The sequence below is a fragment of the Pinus tabuliformis genome, chromosome J, assembly GCF_031772625.1.
Source record: "Pinus tabuliformis cultivar Carrire ecotype Pingquan chromosome J, CPIR1, whole genome shotgun sequence".
Classification (NCBI taxonomy): Eukaryota; Viridiplantae; Streptophyta; class Pinopsida; order Pinales; family Pinaceae; genus Pinus; species Pinus tabuliformis.
Window position 1 is genome coordinate 72,853,512 of NC_142295.1, and position 16,185 is coordinate 72,869,696.

At 35.0% G+C, this 16,185-nt stretch overlaps 1 protein-coding gene across 2 annotated transcripts in view; it reads left to right on the forward strand.

Moving 5' to 3' along the window:
• The first annotated feature begins 8,542 nt into the window (after nt 1-8,542).
• The window catches only part of LOC149225573 (cycloartenol synthase-like), a 529,143-nt gene continuing 521,500 nt past the window's right edge, over nt 8,543-16,185 (forward strand). For both annotated transcript variants that reach the window (XM_089377155.1, XM_089377157.1), the window contains exon 1: nt 8,543-9,026. The gene's annotated coding sequence lies outside the window, so the exon portion shown is untranslated. The remainder of the gene's footprint in view (nt 9,027-16,185) is intronic.

Consider the following 16,185-nt stretch of genomic DNA (forward strand, 5'->3'; position numbering starts at 1 on the left):
TGGATTAACGCTCTAGAGTAACAACGTAGGTTGAGTTACTAGTCCCGGAGCCTTGTTAGACAAATGCTATGGAGCCCTTGGTGGATTGAGTTACTAGTTCTGGAGCCTTGGTTGGACAAACGCTCTGGAGCTTGGCGGCAGCTGTGGGTTGAGTTACTAGCCCTGGAAACCTTGATTGGAACAAATGCTCTGGAGCCCTGAAAGGCTTGGGTAGAGACCAATCTGGAGATGGTTTGTGATGTCCAACCGTGAGGTGGAATCAATGTTTTATGGATTGAGGTAGTTTGGCCTCTAGAAGCCCTGGTTTTGATTTAATGGATTGTTCCATGAGATCCCACATTCATGCTTGGAATATGGCACAGAGGTGACTGGCTAAAGAGAGATTTGGCTCAGCCATGTCTATGGTCAGGTGGTTTGTGGAAGTCCCAAAACTGGTTGGCCTTTTCATCATTAATATGAGGTCATGTCTCCTTGTTAATTCATGAGTATTATATTGGTTTATACGTGGATTATATGGTTGTTGTTTCCTTGGTATTTCTGTTGTTATTATGTTGGTTATGAACATGCATTATGACAGTGTTTATGTATGGATCTCGTCGTGTTTTTAGTTGTAAATGAATGAACAATGTATCTATGGCCTAATAGATGAAATTGCAAATAATGTGTTGAGGCCTCAATGCTTCTTACTGATTCTCAGATAAGTATAAGACCCCTATGGTCAGTTTTGCTATTAAGACCTGTTGCTTTCATGTTTGTGACATGTTTGACGCAAATGCCTGTCATGGCTAGTAGGGGTCCTATCAAGTCCCACTTCCATAAAGAACCCAAAATCACATCTATATCTTTTTCCTATCAAAATAAAAATACATTTTCCCTTCTATACAAGGTAAATATTTTAGCTCATAACCAATAATATCAACCCAATTGGCTTTTCGTCCTCCTCTTATTCTTCATTCACTCCATCTTGAACCCAAAAACATCTACAAAAGAATTTGAGAAACCATCCCCACAACCTTGTTCATTTGAGCATATTCACACATAACTAGTTTAATCAGAGAATATTTGGGTTGATTCACCTTTTTTGTTTCTTATGACTAGAACCTGAACCCATTTCTATGTGCACACTAGTGCTTGTACCTATGATAGAACAACATTGTACCCACTTATAACTACTTTACGATTAACCGCCAATCCCTTTCCATTTATCTTGTTGGAATCAACAAGGGTTCCTCTTAGATCTAATGACCCTTTACTAGAAACCATAACATCTACCCCAAGACTACTCCTATTAGAAAAAACAGATACCCTCCCCCCCAAACTAGATTTTTCCTACCAAAACCTAACAAAGAAAATGACATAGAAAAAATTGTTAAGGTTTGAGTCCAACAAATGGTATATCAAAAAATAACTAAAATCTAGTTTTTTGAGCAATAGCCCCATTATGTGCCCAAAAAACTCCAACTCTTTTTGCAACAAATCAACACCAAACCCTTGGTCATGAACATGATTAGAGGCGGATGTGAAACTATCATTCAATCCTCGCTTGGGATGATGATATGTAGATTCCCTCTTGAAATCTTCCCACAAATAGAGATCACTCATTAGAAATTAATCCATACTAACATTGCCTTAAATTTCATTAAACTGTTCCTGGGTGAAAATATTATCATCTCTAGCCCTAACACTTGAATCAAACCTCCCACATGCTTGAAAATTTGAAATACACCCCACCTCAACTAATAGCATAGTATTTCTAGGAAATTATGTGGATGAAATTGACAAATTTAATTAAAGCTTGCATGATCTACAAAAGTTTGGAAATCTTGATCCTTATTTGATAAAGAGTTTGGATCGCATGTATTGAAGAAAAGCTTTCCCTAGCCCAGTTGAAGGGATTTGGTCCACTACCACTAACAAGGGTATGTACCATCCCTCCAAAGAAAAAATGAAGGTATCTTCTACCACCCAATTTCCTTTAGAATAATCCACACATTTCTCATATCTATCCAGAGTTTTCAACCTTGAATTTTGAATAGAAACTCTAAACCATGCCCATTTCCTCCCTTTCCTCCCTAAACTAAAGCCTCTTCATGAGTCAGTGAGAAGAGTCTACTCTTATTTTCATTGATCTGAATGAAAGAAAAAGAAAAAAAACTTGCTTCATAAACCCTAATCCCACAACAACAAAATAACAATTGACATTAGAAAATCAATAACTTAAAAGAGGAAGAAGGGAGGAGAAGCAATATGAGAATTCATTACATGAAACTTTAACTTCCATGTATGAAACCATAAACCTATAACATCAAAAAAACAATAAACATTAGCAAGTTAAATACAGGAAAACTAAAGTGGAAGAAGAAGGAAATAAGAGAAGGGTATGGAGAATCCATTACATTCATCGTGGGGATTCCTCTCTAAAGTGAAACCCTAGGCTCCATGACGATGAAACCCTAAGGGACAAAGTAGAAGTGAGGTGAAGAGAAGAGAAGAGGAGAGTGAATGAGGAATAATGAGAGAGATGGTTCCAGGGATTTTGCGAGGGAAATAAAAGGTTAAATTAAAATAATATAAATACCCTCACATCTATGATGATTGAAACAAATGGATTATTTATATTCCTCAATCATTCTTAAATTTTTTTTTTGAAAACTATCCTTAACTTTTATTTAGTTACTCATGAAGTTTGATGCTAAACTTGACATTATAGCCAACACAAAATTCGATGCCAGAAATGTTAAGTTTAGCATTGACTTGTGAAATAACACTGAGTTGAGCATTGTTCAATGAAACAACAATTTCATATAAAAACAAAAGCAAAAAAAAACCAACCCAAACCCAAAAAAACAAAAACAAAAACCCACAAGAAAGGTAAATGCAAGAGAAAACGAAAGTTGAAAAAGAAGTTAATGACACAATTTTGTTGTAATGTTTGCTTCATGATTTTTCCCTTTCAAAGTTTTACACACAACATTTGGTGTTTATTTGTGGGCTTGTTTGATATCAATTCATATGAAAATGCCCAAATTCAAACAACACTCATGATTCTTATGTGAAGAGTACAAATTCAAAGGTAAAACCTTTAATTATAGGATTATGGTTGTTTTTCAAAATCAATTTTTGCAAATACTATTATAAGAATTTAATTTTATTGTGTCTGGAACATGTTTAGAAAATTTCATCACAAATTCTTCAATTTTGTTATATAAAAATGCAAATGGTATCAAACATTCAGTACAGAGAACACATGGATTTATTGGTAAAATGGTCAGTATGTCAAATTTCAAAATGTCTCATTGAAATAATTTTACAAAATATGGACATGTATTATGTAAGTTACAGGGGTTAACTCAATCGGTAGTTTGGTGTCTATCTTTTCACAATTAGTCATGATGATACCTTGACCTTCTAGAGATTAAATGTGTGTGGATTTTTGAAATGTCCAAAAACATTGATGATGCTTAAACCTTTTGGAGATGAAATGTGCGTGAGTTTTTGGACATTTCAAAACTCCAAACACAATTCATCTTGAGAAGGTTCAAGCATCATCAATCAATAATTGCTAATGTTGTTGGGCCTTTTGGTTAGTTTCATGGAACATGTGTCTAGCTCGAATTCCTCTAGATGAGATGCATTAGTTTACTCTAATGGGTTTACCAGGGATGCCATCCATAAATGTGGGGAAGCATCCCTTGTGTTCCTCATGATTTTTTCCTCAAATACCCTGAGGAATTAACTCATTCGGTTGATGCTAATGTTGCTTGGCATTCAACCAATTTTGTATCGACAAATTTCAAGTTTGAATCCTCTTAGGTGAGGCTGAATAATTTGGCCATGGATTTACTAGGAATGCCATTCAAAAATATTGGGAAACATCTCTTAGGTATTCACATGAAGGTTTCATCAGAAAAAGAAACATTATTCACACACACGCACACACACATATATATCAAAGCCCATTTTTATGTTTTTTGAATATTATCAAAATTTTGAACATGGATGAAGTTAATTGACCAAATTTTAAAATTTTCATCATGGAAATATATATATAAAGCATCATAAAAATTAATATTAAAGTCTTATAGAAACATGATGAAAATGTAATTTCTATCTTATTAATATATATAAAGTTTATAACTATCCATAATTCAATAGAAATGTTCAATTATTAAATTTATGCTTAGATCTTTAAAATAATATATGAAAATATAATGAAAATAAAAATTATATATATGTTGTAAATTAATTTTGATAATTCAAGAATTCACAACTTATTAGAGTTACTAACTATCTCTAGCTTATCACATGGGAAGCTAGACCAAAGACCGAATAATTGTTGGTCAATCATTATCTAAAAACTAGTCGAGGAAAACAAAACCCAATATATAGAGAGATGAGAGATTTGTTGCCCCGTAGAGGGAAAAAGTAATGAATAAAAACAAAAAATTATTGATAGTCACGTATGTTCACATGTCCAACACTAACCATGTTTGTCTAAAAGGAGAAAAAGGTTGTCCCATAGTTAGGAAAACCAACCCTTAGAGTGAACATCATGGAGACCAAAATTCTTCGTAGAATAAACATAACAAGTAAGGAAAAACCTGTAAATCAAGATGAAAGGGAGGTGTTAATATTGATGGACTAGTCGATGTCCTTGCAGTGGGGTGTCATCGTAGAACCTAGAAGCGAACCCATCTCTAGACATGTAAGACAACCCTCCACATCCATCATCAACATCTTCAACTCCTACAACTTGTTCATGAGGTTGCCTTATGCCTTCCTCCTATATACGAGAACCTTCCCAAGAAGTAATGTGACATTTGAATAGAGATCAACAATATATAGGTAATGATTCTTATGATTCCTAGTGTTCTCAGTGTCCAAAATCCAGGCTGCAACATTATCCAGAACCTCACAATTCATAATTTTGTGATGTTCTTAGTGCACTTCCTCCTCAACTATGTTGCTTTTTGATTGAACTTCAAGTAGGTGTGAGCTTGATAATGATGGGATAAGGATTTAGCGTGGAATCGAGCACATTATCCTTTAACACTACCTTGACCACCACCTCCTCTCTAATAACGCAACATTGTCTGGTCATACTGGCCAAAGGGAGGAAGAAACGTACAAAGCCGAGGATATCCATAGCAGAGGGGCATAATAAGTGAAAGTTGAAGAAGAGAGTGATGATATATCAAAGAAAGAGGGTGGAGTTAGAAAATATAGAGTCGAAACCACCCCCCTCCATGATGTCTAACAAAGGAAAGAGAAAGACAAGAGGGAGGAAATCATGTGAGTGATCCAGAGAAGAATAATGGGCAAAAGTCATGGTTGGAGGAGGAAACAAAATGGAGGAGAGGCCTAGAGAAAAAATGGAAACATCTCTGTAATTTGGAGATAGTGTCGTGCAAAGGTATTTTTTTTTTTTGGGTGGTGGGGGGGGGGTGTGATGGGGGTAGGGCTACACAAGTGAGATTCAGTGGGGCATAATGAGAGGAGGGTGGGATCTCAATAAATGCAAGTAATAAAGGATGATAAAAGTTGGTGGCATGCAGAGAAGGGAGGTGGCTATAATCCAAGTCACGTCTAACACTTGCCACTTGATTATGTGTCAGAGACACACCCATTAGGGAGAAAATACAAATTATTATAATAAATGAGATTTATAAATCTCAAGGGTTAGTTTAATTAGTTAAATAATTAGCTAGGGAATGTTGTCAATGGGGAGGTTACAATCATATGTTTAAATCTAGTTGAGTCCTTAGGGGTTAGTAACCACTCTTGCAAGTGGCAAATGGAATAATTCTCCATCTAAAAATTTTGGGGAAGATGAGAGAATCTTTTAACCGAATCTTATAACATATCTCTTTTAAGTAATTATAAGATAATCACAATTAACTATTTAGGTAAAATATCTTATTATGTTGGGATAATCCTTTTTTTCCATGTAACCAAGCACCTCACCCTCCAATACATAAGTAAGGGTAAGATATTCTTCAAGGCCCAAGGCCATAAAAAAACAAAGCTTGAAGCCATTACAATACTAGACTCAATATGAACTCAACATGTTACCTGTAGGAATTGAATCTCGGTGGGGAGGATAGTAATCATTCCTCCCAGCCACCTAAGATAAACCTAATTGACACATTCGATCATCTTTATCCCTTGTAGTGTCAAATATTTGATAGAATGCTTTGAAATAATAGCCCTCAATTGTTTTCTTTTAAGTCGATGTCGGTTTTGATTTTTCATTGACACCTTCATCATTTGGCCTTATGACCAATCTTCCTTAAAATCATTATTGAGAATCTCAATAACTTATCTCCTCAAATGCAATTTACCATGGAAACCCAACAAGATAATTCACTCCCTTTCTTGGATGTTTTAGTCACCTGTCAACAAGATAGTTCCCTTTCCCACCAAGTTTTTCACAAATGCCTCATACAGATAGATACCTTCACGCCCAATCCCACCACCATTTGGCTCAGAAAATTGTTGTTGTAAAACTCTTGTATCTAGAATCATTCAAATTTTTGATACCCAACACCTAAACAAAGAAAGATCCCATCTCAATAATGCCTTCAAAGCCAATGGCTATTCTCTCTCCAAAATCAAAAGAGCATTTTCATTTGTCCTCCATCCAAAAACCATGAATCCCCTCTTTATTTATCTTCCCCATGCCTTAATTTCACTCCCTTTATTTATAAAGTTATCAATCATATTTCTAAGAAATTAGACCAAAAGAATATCAAAACTTTATTCAAGCCTCACAAAACCTCAAAGCCATTATTTATAAGTATTAAAGATAGATGTCACCCTATCATTTCTCATGTTTTCTAAATTTCTTATTCCTATAAAATCCTACATTAGCCAAACTCGAATGTCTATCCAAACCTATCCCAAGGAACACACTATTGGCACCTTTCATAATTATTGTACAAAGTCCACTATTGTAGACATTTCCATAACAACAAACACCTCAATTTCTTTAATCACAACAAAATCTCAACATATATTTCCACTATTCTCCATGCATCTTAGGAAAATCCTAGAAATCTAAAAGCAACCTAACCACTTTAATTGTGAAGATGGATACAACTTCAACCAATCTTAGAAATCATCATCCATCTTCTTAACTCCCTTCCCTTGCCTCTTCCACTTGTCTCATAATGTTTTTGATATTTATTTATTTATTTAAAATAATTTTCTTCATCTAATTCAATTTTTACAACTATTTGATTTAATTTATCCTGTCTATATTTCACAAGTTTATTCACCATCATTTTTTATTTTTTTTAACAGTGGAATCGGCAACAGGGGCAGCCTTGCGACTCACATTACACGGGGTCGATTCTGACCGCTACCTCTATAACCACTGGGAACTACGCCCGCCCCTCTATATAGCTCCAGGGTAAGTCCGGTGGATTTGAACTCGTGACCTTCAATACGGAGCCCGCCTTTTTAACGAACTTCACTGCATTGTGATTACCAACTCACCTACCCCTATGGGGCTAGTTTATTCACCATTTTAATTTAAATCATTTTGAATTATTATTTCTTATTCCCTTTTTATTTTAATACTTTGTAAATTATTTTTTTAATGATTATCTTTTTTCTAACTTATTTATTCAATTGAAGAGCCCATTGGCTATAAGGAGTGAGCTTGATTTATACATACTTGAGAAGTTTTAAATTTGGATTTATGCATTACTCCAAACTTGATCACTTCACTACTTACAATCAAATCATCAAATCATACTTTTATAAATTAATTTATCTTTTTAAATAAAAAATTATAAATTAAATCTTTTAATAATATACAAAACACACATTCAGTCATTAACATATACATCTAGAAAATTTATTATAATTATAATTAATTATAAAAACTTATCATATCTTGATTTTTTTATAGTAATAAAACAAAAACAAAAACATTCTTTTATAAAACATTTTAATTAAAAACAAAAAGTATGATATATATCATTATAAACAAATAAATAACCAAGCTCATTTTCTTTGCTAATCATATGTTTATGATAATATTAAAATATTATAACACCATTTTTTATTATAGTTTATTTTACAAATTTTAAATTAAAATAATTAAGCTCATTTTCTTTGCTAATCCTATATTCATGAAATTGTCATAACATTACTTTTTTATTATAATTGATTTTACAAGTTTTAAATTAAAAAATCAAATTAAATTAAATTTTGTATCATAAATTTAAATTTATATTAAAAATATTATTTGATTTTTTAATGGTTTTTATTCAATCTCTATTTTGATTCTACATATCAGACTGATGTTTGTTTAAAGAAAAAATGTAACATCACTTTACTTTAAAAACCAACCAAATAAGGTACTCTGCATTAGTTCAATTGACAAAGACCCAGAAGGACAAATCGGATATCAACGCTGAAGAAGATTTGCCATGAGGACACTTGATAATGAGACAAAAACTATTCTGTCATGTGAACTCTCATCCATTATATTATGAAACTAACTTTCATTGGCTACAGACAAATCAAGGTTGAGTACCAGCCCTTGTGGAAGCGATCAGTCTTAATTAAAGAATCCAAAGAATGGAAATTGAAGCCAGGGGACGATAAGCCTACACTACTACTAGATTAGTTTGGTGGAACAATTCATAGAATGCAAATTCAGTTATAAAACTCTACCAATCAGCTCATTGAGTGGTTGAGTCATACAGTAGAACGTTAGTTCAGAAGTCTCATAAAATCCCAATTCAGAACTCTCACAATGGCATGGCTGAACAGAGAGGTGTGATGAATGCTGCAGTTTAGAGCATGTAGACGAGGAAATGAATTACTACAGTGCAGAACAAATGGATTGAGAACCCTCCTGGATGATTCATAATCTGTTATAAGATAGCCTTCAATTTCTATCTCCATCGACCTTAGAAGCTTCCTTCCCACACTAAACAAAAAGGCAGATTAGATCACAGTGGTTTGAGGCCATTTTATTCTTTGGAGCTCAACATTTGATTTCAACATTCGAGGTATTTTTATTTCCGCCTTTGCCATTACTGTCAGCTTCAATTTGTCTCCATTCAAAATGCAGATAATTTCTTGTGCTCATGGTGACTTGAGGTTTGAACTAGAATTATTTAAATTCGGCTTGTTTGTTTTGTTGGATGTCATATTCATTTGTTCATATTTGCAGTTTAGGCAAAAACATATTGCTGAGACAGGGAAAAGAGAGCTGACTGTTAGTTTTGTTTCAGACAAATGTTCACCTGTAGGCTGTCTTTATTAAAACTATTTATCGGCAGAGCATATAACAAATAATCAGTGTTCTAGTTCCAGGGGTTAGATGCACTGGTTGTTGTCAATATTGTTGGGCATTTGGCGAGTTCCAAGTCAATGGGGCCTAGTACATTAGTCTAGGCTGACGAGTTTACTAAAAATGCATCCTTATTTCCAGGGGTTAGATGCATTGGTTGTTGTCAATATTGTTGGGCATTTGGCCAGTTCCAAGTCAATGGGTGCCTAGTGCATTAGTCTATGCTAACGAGTTCACTAAAAATGCATCCATGAATAAGGAAAGCATCTTTTGAGTTTCCCTACCAAGTTTTTCTTTAAACTAATATGGGAATGAAAGAGAAGCAAATGGGTTCTTCATATTCTTTTATTTTCGCTGATATTACAGTTTGAATTTATGCTGCTTCTTTTACATGGAAGCTTTGTGCCATATGAATTAAAGATTCCCCTCAATAGATATATCGCAAAATGAAAAACTGAATTCTGTTCCAAAACCTATACCAGTGAAGGCATGAAAAATTTTGGAACCAGTCCAACAGCTTGTAAACACAGTAGGAAGAGTTGCAGGGGATTATTTAAGCACATGAAACATGAATATGCACGGCATAAAGAGCTAACACAGACTTGAAACAAAAAGTTATGTAAGAGTTGAAGCTTGGAAAACACATCTAAACATTCGAAGAAAGTCAACCCAAGTAATGTAAGTTATTGAAGATGGACAAATTACCTCTCTGTCCCTTAATCGTCATCAAACCTGCCGTGAAAATCGAAATGGAACTTCGCTTCCCAAAGCAGGTTAACTAAACACAACCTTCAACATCTGTCTTACCCCCGCACTGCATATTATGAATCTTGGTTCAAATAATGGAGGGGATCTTTTTCAGAGAGAAAAAATCTTCATAGTATTATATTGAGTCAATATAAAGAGTACATATAAAAGACAGCAAGGGTCAAAACTACCGTCTTTGTGAGTATATGAAACCCAAAACTTACAGATATAGGACCTCCCAAAGAAGATCAGAACAACATCATATCAAAATCAGAGCAAAAACATTCTTTACAAATGCAAGGATCAACAGATGACTAAATACTTATAACAAAAAGAGACTATCTGAGTAGCTAGAATGGATAAGGAAGAACAAAAAGCTCAGATCATAGTCCAGGGATGGAAAAGTCCTGGATGAAGCAAGAACGGTCATCATCAGAAATCATCAAAGACCCAGAACCAGGCTCTAAAGACAGTCCTTCCTTCGACAGACGGTCAGCTTGAACATTTTGGGAGCGGAGGATGTGGTTGATTGAGCACTGTTCCATATTATTCTAGAAATACATAATCCTATCCATCCACCCTGATAATGAGGACAACTGATGTGATCTGCCCCCTTAGCCATCACAATTTTTTCCCTGCCTCAAAGGATGGGGAGGTTGTTCGAAACTTTGAACCAATGTTCCACCAAGTTTTTAGGGGATGCAGGGAGGAGATGGGTAGAAGAATGCGGAAAATCTTCAAATTTCAGGGAATTCAGGGTATATGTGGAGTATTTTAAATTTTAGGGAATTCACTGCACAAGGATGTAGGGGGTGTCTATTATAAATATGATTTAAATTCAATAATGAAATATATTGATTTATATAGTATAAATGGTTCTACTAAATAGAAATAGTAAAATATTTATATATTGATTTAAATTTATTATTCATTATTCTAGAATTTGATTAGTACTAAGCAAAATAAATTAATAATAGATATTAAACATAGAAGATTGGAATAGTAAATTGAAATTACTCAAACTCAAAAATACTAAAACCTGACAAAGTGAAAGAATTCATCTAATGTCATCATTATCTATAGTCAAGACTCAAAAGTTAAACTAAGATTCATCTAAGGTCATCATTATCTATGGTCAAGACTCAAAAGTTAAAACTAAAAATAAACAACAGACAACAAAAAACCAATTGACCAAAAAAAACATACATAAATATTCAAATTTTGGAAAATATGTAAATATTCAAGTGCATCCATATGAATCTAGACTATTATACACAAATATGCAAAGTTTCTCATATCTACAGCAAGGGTGCATATAACCAAAATAACATCGAATGCCTATTATATACAAATATGCAAAGTTTCTCATATCCATAGCAAGGGTGCATATAACCAAAATAACATCGAGCGTCATCCATATTTTAACACCAAAATAGATCAACAAAGAGGCTCTAGATGGCCTCTATAGTCCAAAAAAAATCATGCTACAACAAATACCTACTTATTATAAAAATCATCGCATATATGAGATCCTCATCATCAATATCGCACTAAGTGATAAAAATGGCAATGTTTGTATTAAAATAAATAAAACCCACTAGTCAGCTCTACGAAAGAGAGTCTGAACTAGGAGAGTTTGACTCTGCAGAACGCTCTACATTGTTCATGCACATTACACATTAAATAGAAAACATGGTTTTAGGGAAGTTAGAACAACATCCTAGGAAATAGAAATTAATTCCTATCCTGAGGTTACGTGAACCAACTCTACCTATTCTAGGATATTCTTCATTATCTTCAACACTCCCCCTTAATGGAGAATGGGTTCACAAATATGCCTAATATCTCCCTAAACATTTGAAACTTAACTTTTCCAGGAGGCTTAGTGAAAATGTCTGCAACATTATCACATGTATTACAATATTCCAAATGGATTTCTTTGGATTGCACTTTCTCCTTGACAGAGTGGAATTGTGTATCAATATGTTTAGTGTTTTTGTGAAACACCGGATTATTGGCAAGTTTGATTGAACTCTGATTGTTGTTGTGTCTATCTGTTCTTCCCTAACATCCTGGAGAAGTCTCCGCAACCAAACTACCTCGCACGTTGCTGCACACATGGCTTGATACTCTGTTTCCGCTGAGGACAAGGAGACTGTGTTCTGCTTCTTGCTGTTCCATGTGATCACCCCAGATCCAATGTTGAATGCATAACCTATTATAGATCTGCGATCATCTACATTTCCAGCCCAATCTGAATCTACAAATCCTGCCAATCTAACATCAGAGGAGTCAGTGTAAATAATACCGTAATCTACAATACTTTGTAGATACCTCAAAACACTTTTTGCTACATTCCAATGGCTTTCAAGTGGCTTAGCCATAAATTGACTTAGCATACTGACTGCATAAGCCAAATCAGGTCTGGTAGTGGTTAGGTATATTAGACTCCCAACCGACTGTCTGTAAAGTGTTGCATCCATCGCTTTTGAACCATCTTCACACTGTAATTTGATGTTCTGCTGCAATGGTACCGTTGCAAGCTTACACTGATCCATCCTAAACTTTTCTAACAGGCCTTTGACATACTTTGCTTGGGACAAAAATGTTTGACCTGAATCTCTCCAAATCTCAAGACCTAAACAGTATCTGAGTTCACTGAGGTGTTTCATTTCAAACACCTACGACATATACTGCTTGATTTCATCGATTAGATATGTAGCATCACCTATAATGATCAAATCATCTACATACAATGAAATCAACACTATGCGCCCTTGTTCATCTTTCATGGTGTAAAGATTAGGGTCATTTTTACTTCTATTATAGCCAGCTTGCAGAAAAAATGAATCAATCTTTTCATACCAAGACCTGGGAGCTTGTTTTAGTCCATAAAGTGCTTTCTTCAATCTACAGACTAAATGTTATTTTCCTTTCTGGACAAACCCTTCCGGTTGCTCTAGATAAACCTCTTCTTTTAGTTCTCCATTCAAAAATGCAGACTTTACATCTAGTTGGTGCATCATCCAATGTTTCTTAGTAGCTAAAGCGATTAACATTCTGATAGTATTCAATTTAGCTATAGGGGCGAAGGTTTCTTCATAGTCTATCCCTTCTTTTTGTGAGTACCCTTTGCTACCAACCTAGCTTTTAGTTTTTCTATGGTTCCATTTGCATTAATCTTCGGTTTATATAACCATTTACAACCTATGGTTTGTTTTCCTCTAGGAAGTTCAACCAATTCCCAAGTGTTATTTCTGATTATTGAATCATATTCCTGTTCCATGGCTGTTTTCCATTCACTACATTCATTTGCTTCTTTATAACTAGAAGGTTCAACCACATTCATCATACTAGTTATAAAAGCATTTTCCCTATATCTTGCAAGCAATTGAGCTTTCCTACCTGATCTCCTAAGTGGTGGGGTGGCTTCAAACCTTATTTGATCATTATTTTCTTTTTCTTCCTGCTGTTGCTGTTGTTGCTGTTGTTGCCATTGATGTTCATCCTTTGCCTTTGTCAGCTGCTGACCCTGATTGTTCTTTGCTTCTTCTTCCACCAAGTACGGAATGTCCCATTCCTCATTGTGCTCATCAGATTCTTCATGATCCTGCTCATGGAATTTGACATCTCTACTAACAAAAATCTTGTGAGTAGAGGGATTAAATAATCTATAAGCTTTATACTGTGAACAATACCCTATAAAGGTACATCTAATGGCTTTTGAATCTAATTTTCTTCTATCTTCCTTTGGAATGTGGGCAAATGCTTTAGATCCAAATATTCTTAAGTGTTTTACTGCAGGCTTAAATCCATATAATGCTTCATAAGGAGTCTTAGACTCAAGACTCTTTGTAGGACTTCTATTTTTCAAATAAACTACAATATTCACTACTTTAGCCCAAAAACCATTCGAAAGATTCTTACCTTTCAACATACTTCTAGCATATTCCACCAGTGTTCTGTTCTTTCTTTCTGTTACTCCATTTTGCTGTGGAGTATGAGGCACTGTGAACTACTGCAAAATTCCATGATCTTTACAATACCTAATAAGCTCATCCTTCATGTATTCTCCCCCTTGATCAAAATGGAGAATTTTTATCTGTTTCCCTGTTTGTCTTTCAATCATATTTTAAACTACTTAAAGTATTCGAATGTATGGCTCTTCTTACTTAAGAAATACACCCAAGAAAACTTCGTACAGTCATCAATAAACAATAGAAATATAGTGCGCCTCCTAATGATTTTGTCTGCATGGGTCCACAAAGGTCTGTGTGCACTAATTCAAGTATATCCCTCTATTTCTTTTCTACTCGAACAGGGAATTCTTCTCTATGCAATTTTCCTAATGTACAGGCATCACAATCATTATGTACTTGCTTTAGCATAGTAAGATCTCTTACCATTTCCTTCTTTTGTAGTAACAACAAATCATTGTAGTTAATGTGGCCAAATCTCTGATGCCATAGCTCTTATGTAGTCAGGCTCACTACTGTCAATGCTCGAACTAGTGCAGGTCTTACATCCAATTTGTACAGTCCTCCTGAATTGTCTTCATGCCATCTAGCAGATCTTTAATATAACAGTTAGATTTAAAGAATTCAACTTTCAGATCTTGATCTGTAATCATGGATACAGAAATCAAGTTCTTTGTTACACCAGACACATACATAACATTATGAATTTGTTTGATATTACCATTAGGTAGAATGATAGAAACTTTCCCACACCCTTTGATTTGATGACTTCTATCATCACCTAGGTAAATCTGTGCTCCTTCGTTGATTTCTTTAAAATATTTGAACCAATGCTTGTTCCCTGTCATGTGCGTTGACGCTCCTGAATCTACATATCAGATGTCTGCATCAACATTCTCATCACGATCTGCCATGAACAATATGAAATTTTGCACATGATTGTCATTCGCGAGATGACCTGCATGTCTTTTCTGCTTCTGTTGTTCTTCATGATATTTCTTCTTCCTGCATTCCCTGGCAATATGACCCATTTTTCCACAATAAAAACATTTAGTTTCAGAGTAGTTTCTATTCGGATGCGTACCTTGGGTCTAATTCAGTCTTTTGTGTGAGTTTGCTCCGTTTTGTTGTTGTGGACTTCCTTTTCCTTTGAAGAAGTTTTTATTCATCATTAATGCAAGATTGACACTCTGGGGCTTTAGAGACAATCTTCTTTCTTCTTCCTGCATCAGTATTCCTGTCAGCTCTTCAAATTTTGGGATCTTCTCTCTGGCATTTATCGCAGTGATGAACATTTGGTAATCATCAGTGACACCATTCATGGTAATTGTTACAAGATCTGTATCGTTAACTGTATGACCAATGTCTGCCAATTTGTTCTTCAGATCCTTGATCCTTGCTACGAATGAAGCAATTGTTTCATTCTCCTCCATCTTCAGGGATAGGATCTTACTCTTGAGGAACAAAAGACTATTTGAATTCCTAATCTCATACAAATCCTTCATAATTCCCCAGATCTCATTAGTTGTCTTACAATCTCTAATGTGTGGTATGATGCAATCTTTCACTGACATCTTCAACAACGTCCTTGCTTTACCTTCTCGCTTCTCCCAATCTGGGATCGATGCTGATCTAGCCGTGGGCTTCGGCTCATCCCCATTCGCAATCGTCCAAGCACTCTGCATGTCTAGCAGAGTTTACATCTTGAATTTCCAATTTTCATAATTGGAACCATCGAGCTTGTTATGCTCATTCAAGCATGCTTCAAACATATTGTTATTCATCTTGGCGATTTAGAAGAAAAAAAAATCGACAGGTAAAAGAAGATGTTAGATTTACCCTAGATCTATGACAAAGACAGATCACTGATCTTCAATGTTGTTTGATCTCGCAACACACCTGCTGATCACCATGGCTTCCTTCACAGCCTCCAGACAACCTTCTGTTGTCAGCTACAGCCTTGTTCTTGGCTTCCCCATGCAGCTTTTATGATTTACATGATCGTCACAGATGTACATGACTTATCTGCGACGTCGTCGCAGCTGTACATGGAATACCTGCGACGGCCAAAATAAAAAAAAATGTGCGAAGGAGCTACAATGCACTCATCGCAGTGATACTCCTCTTAACCTGCGACGATTTTGGCTACGT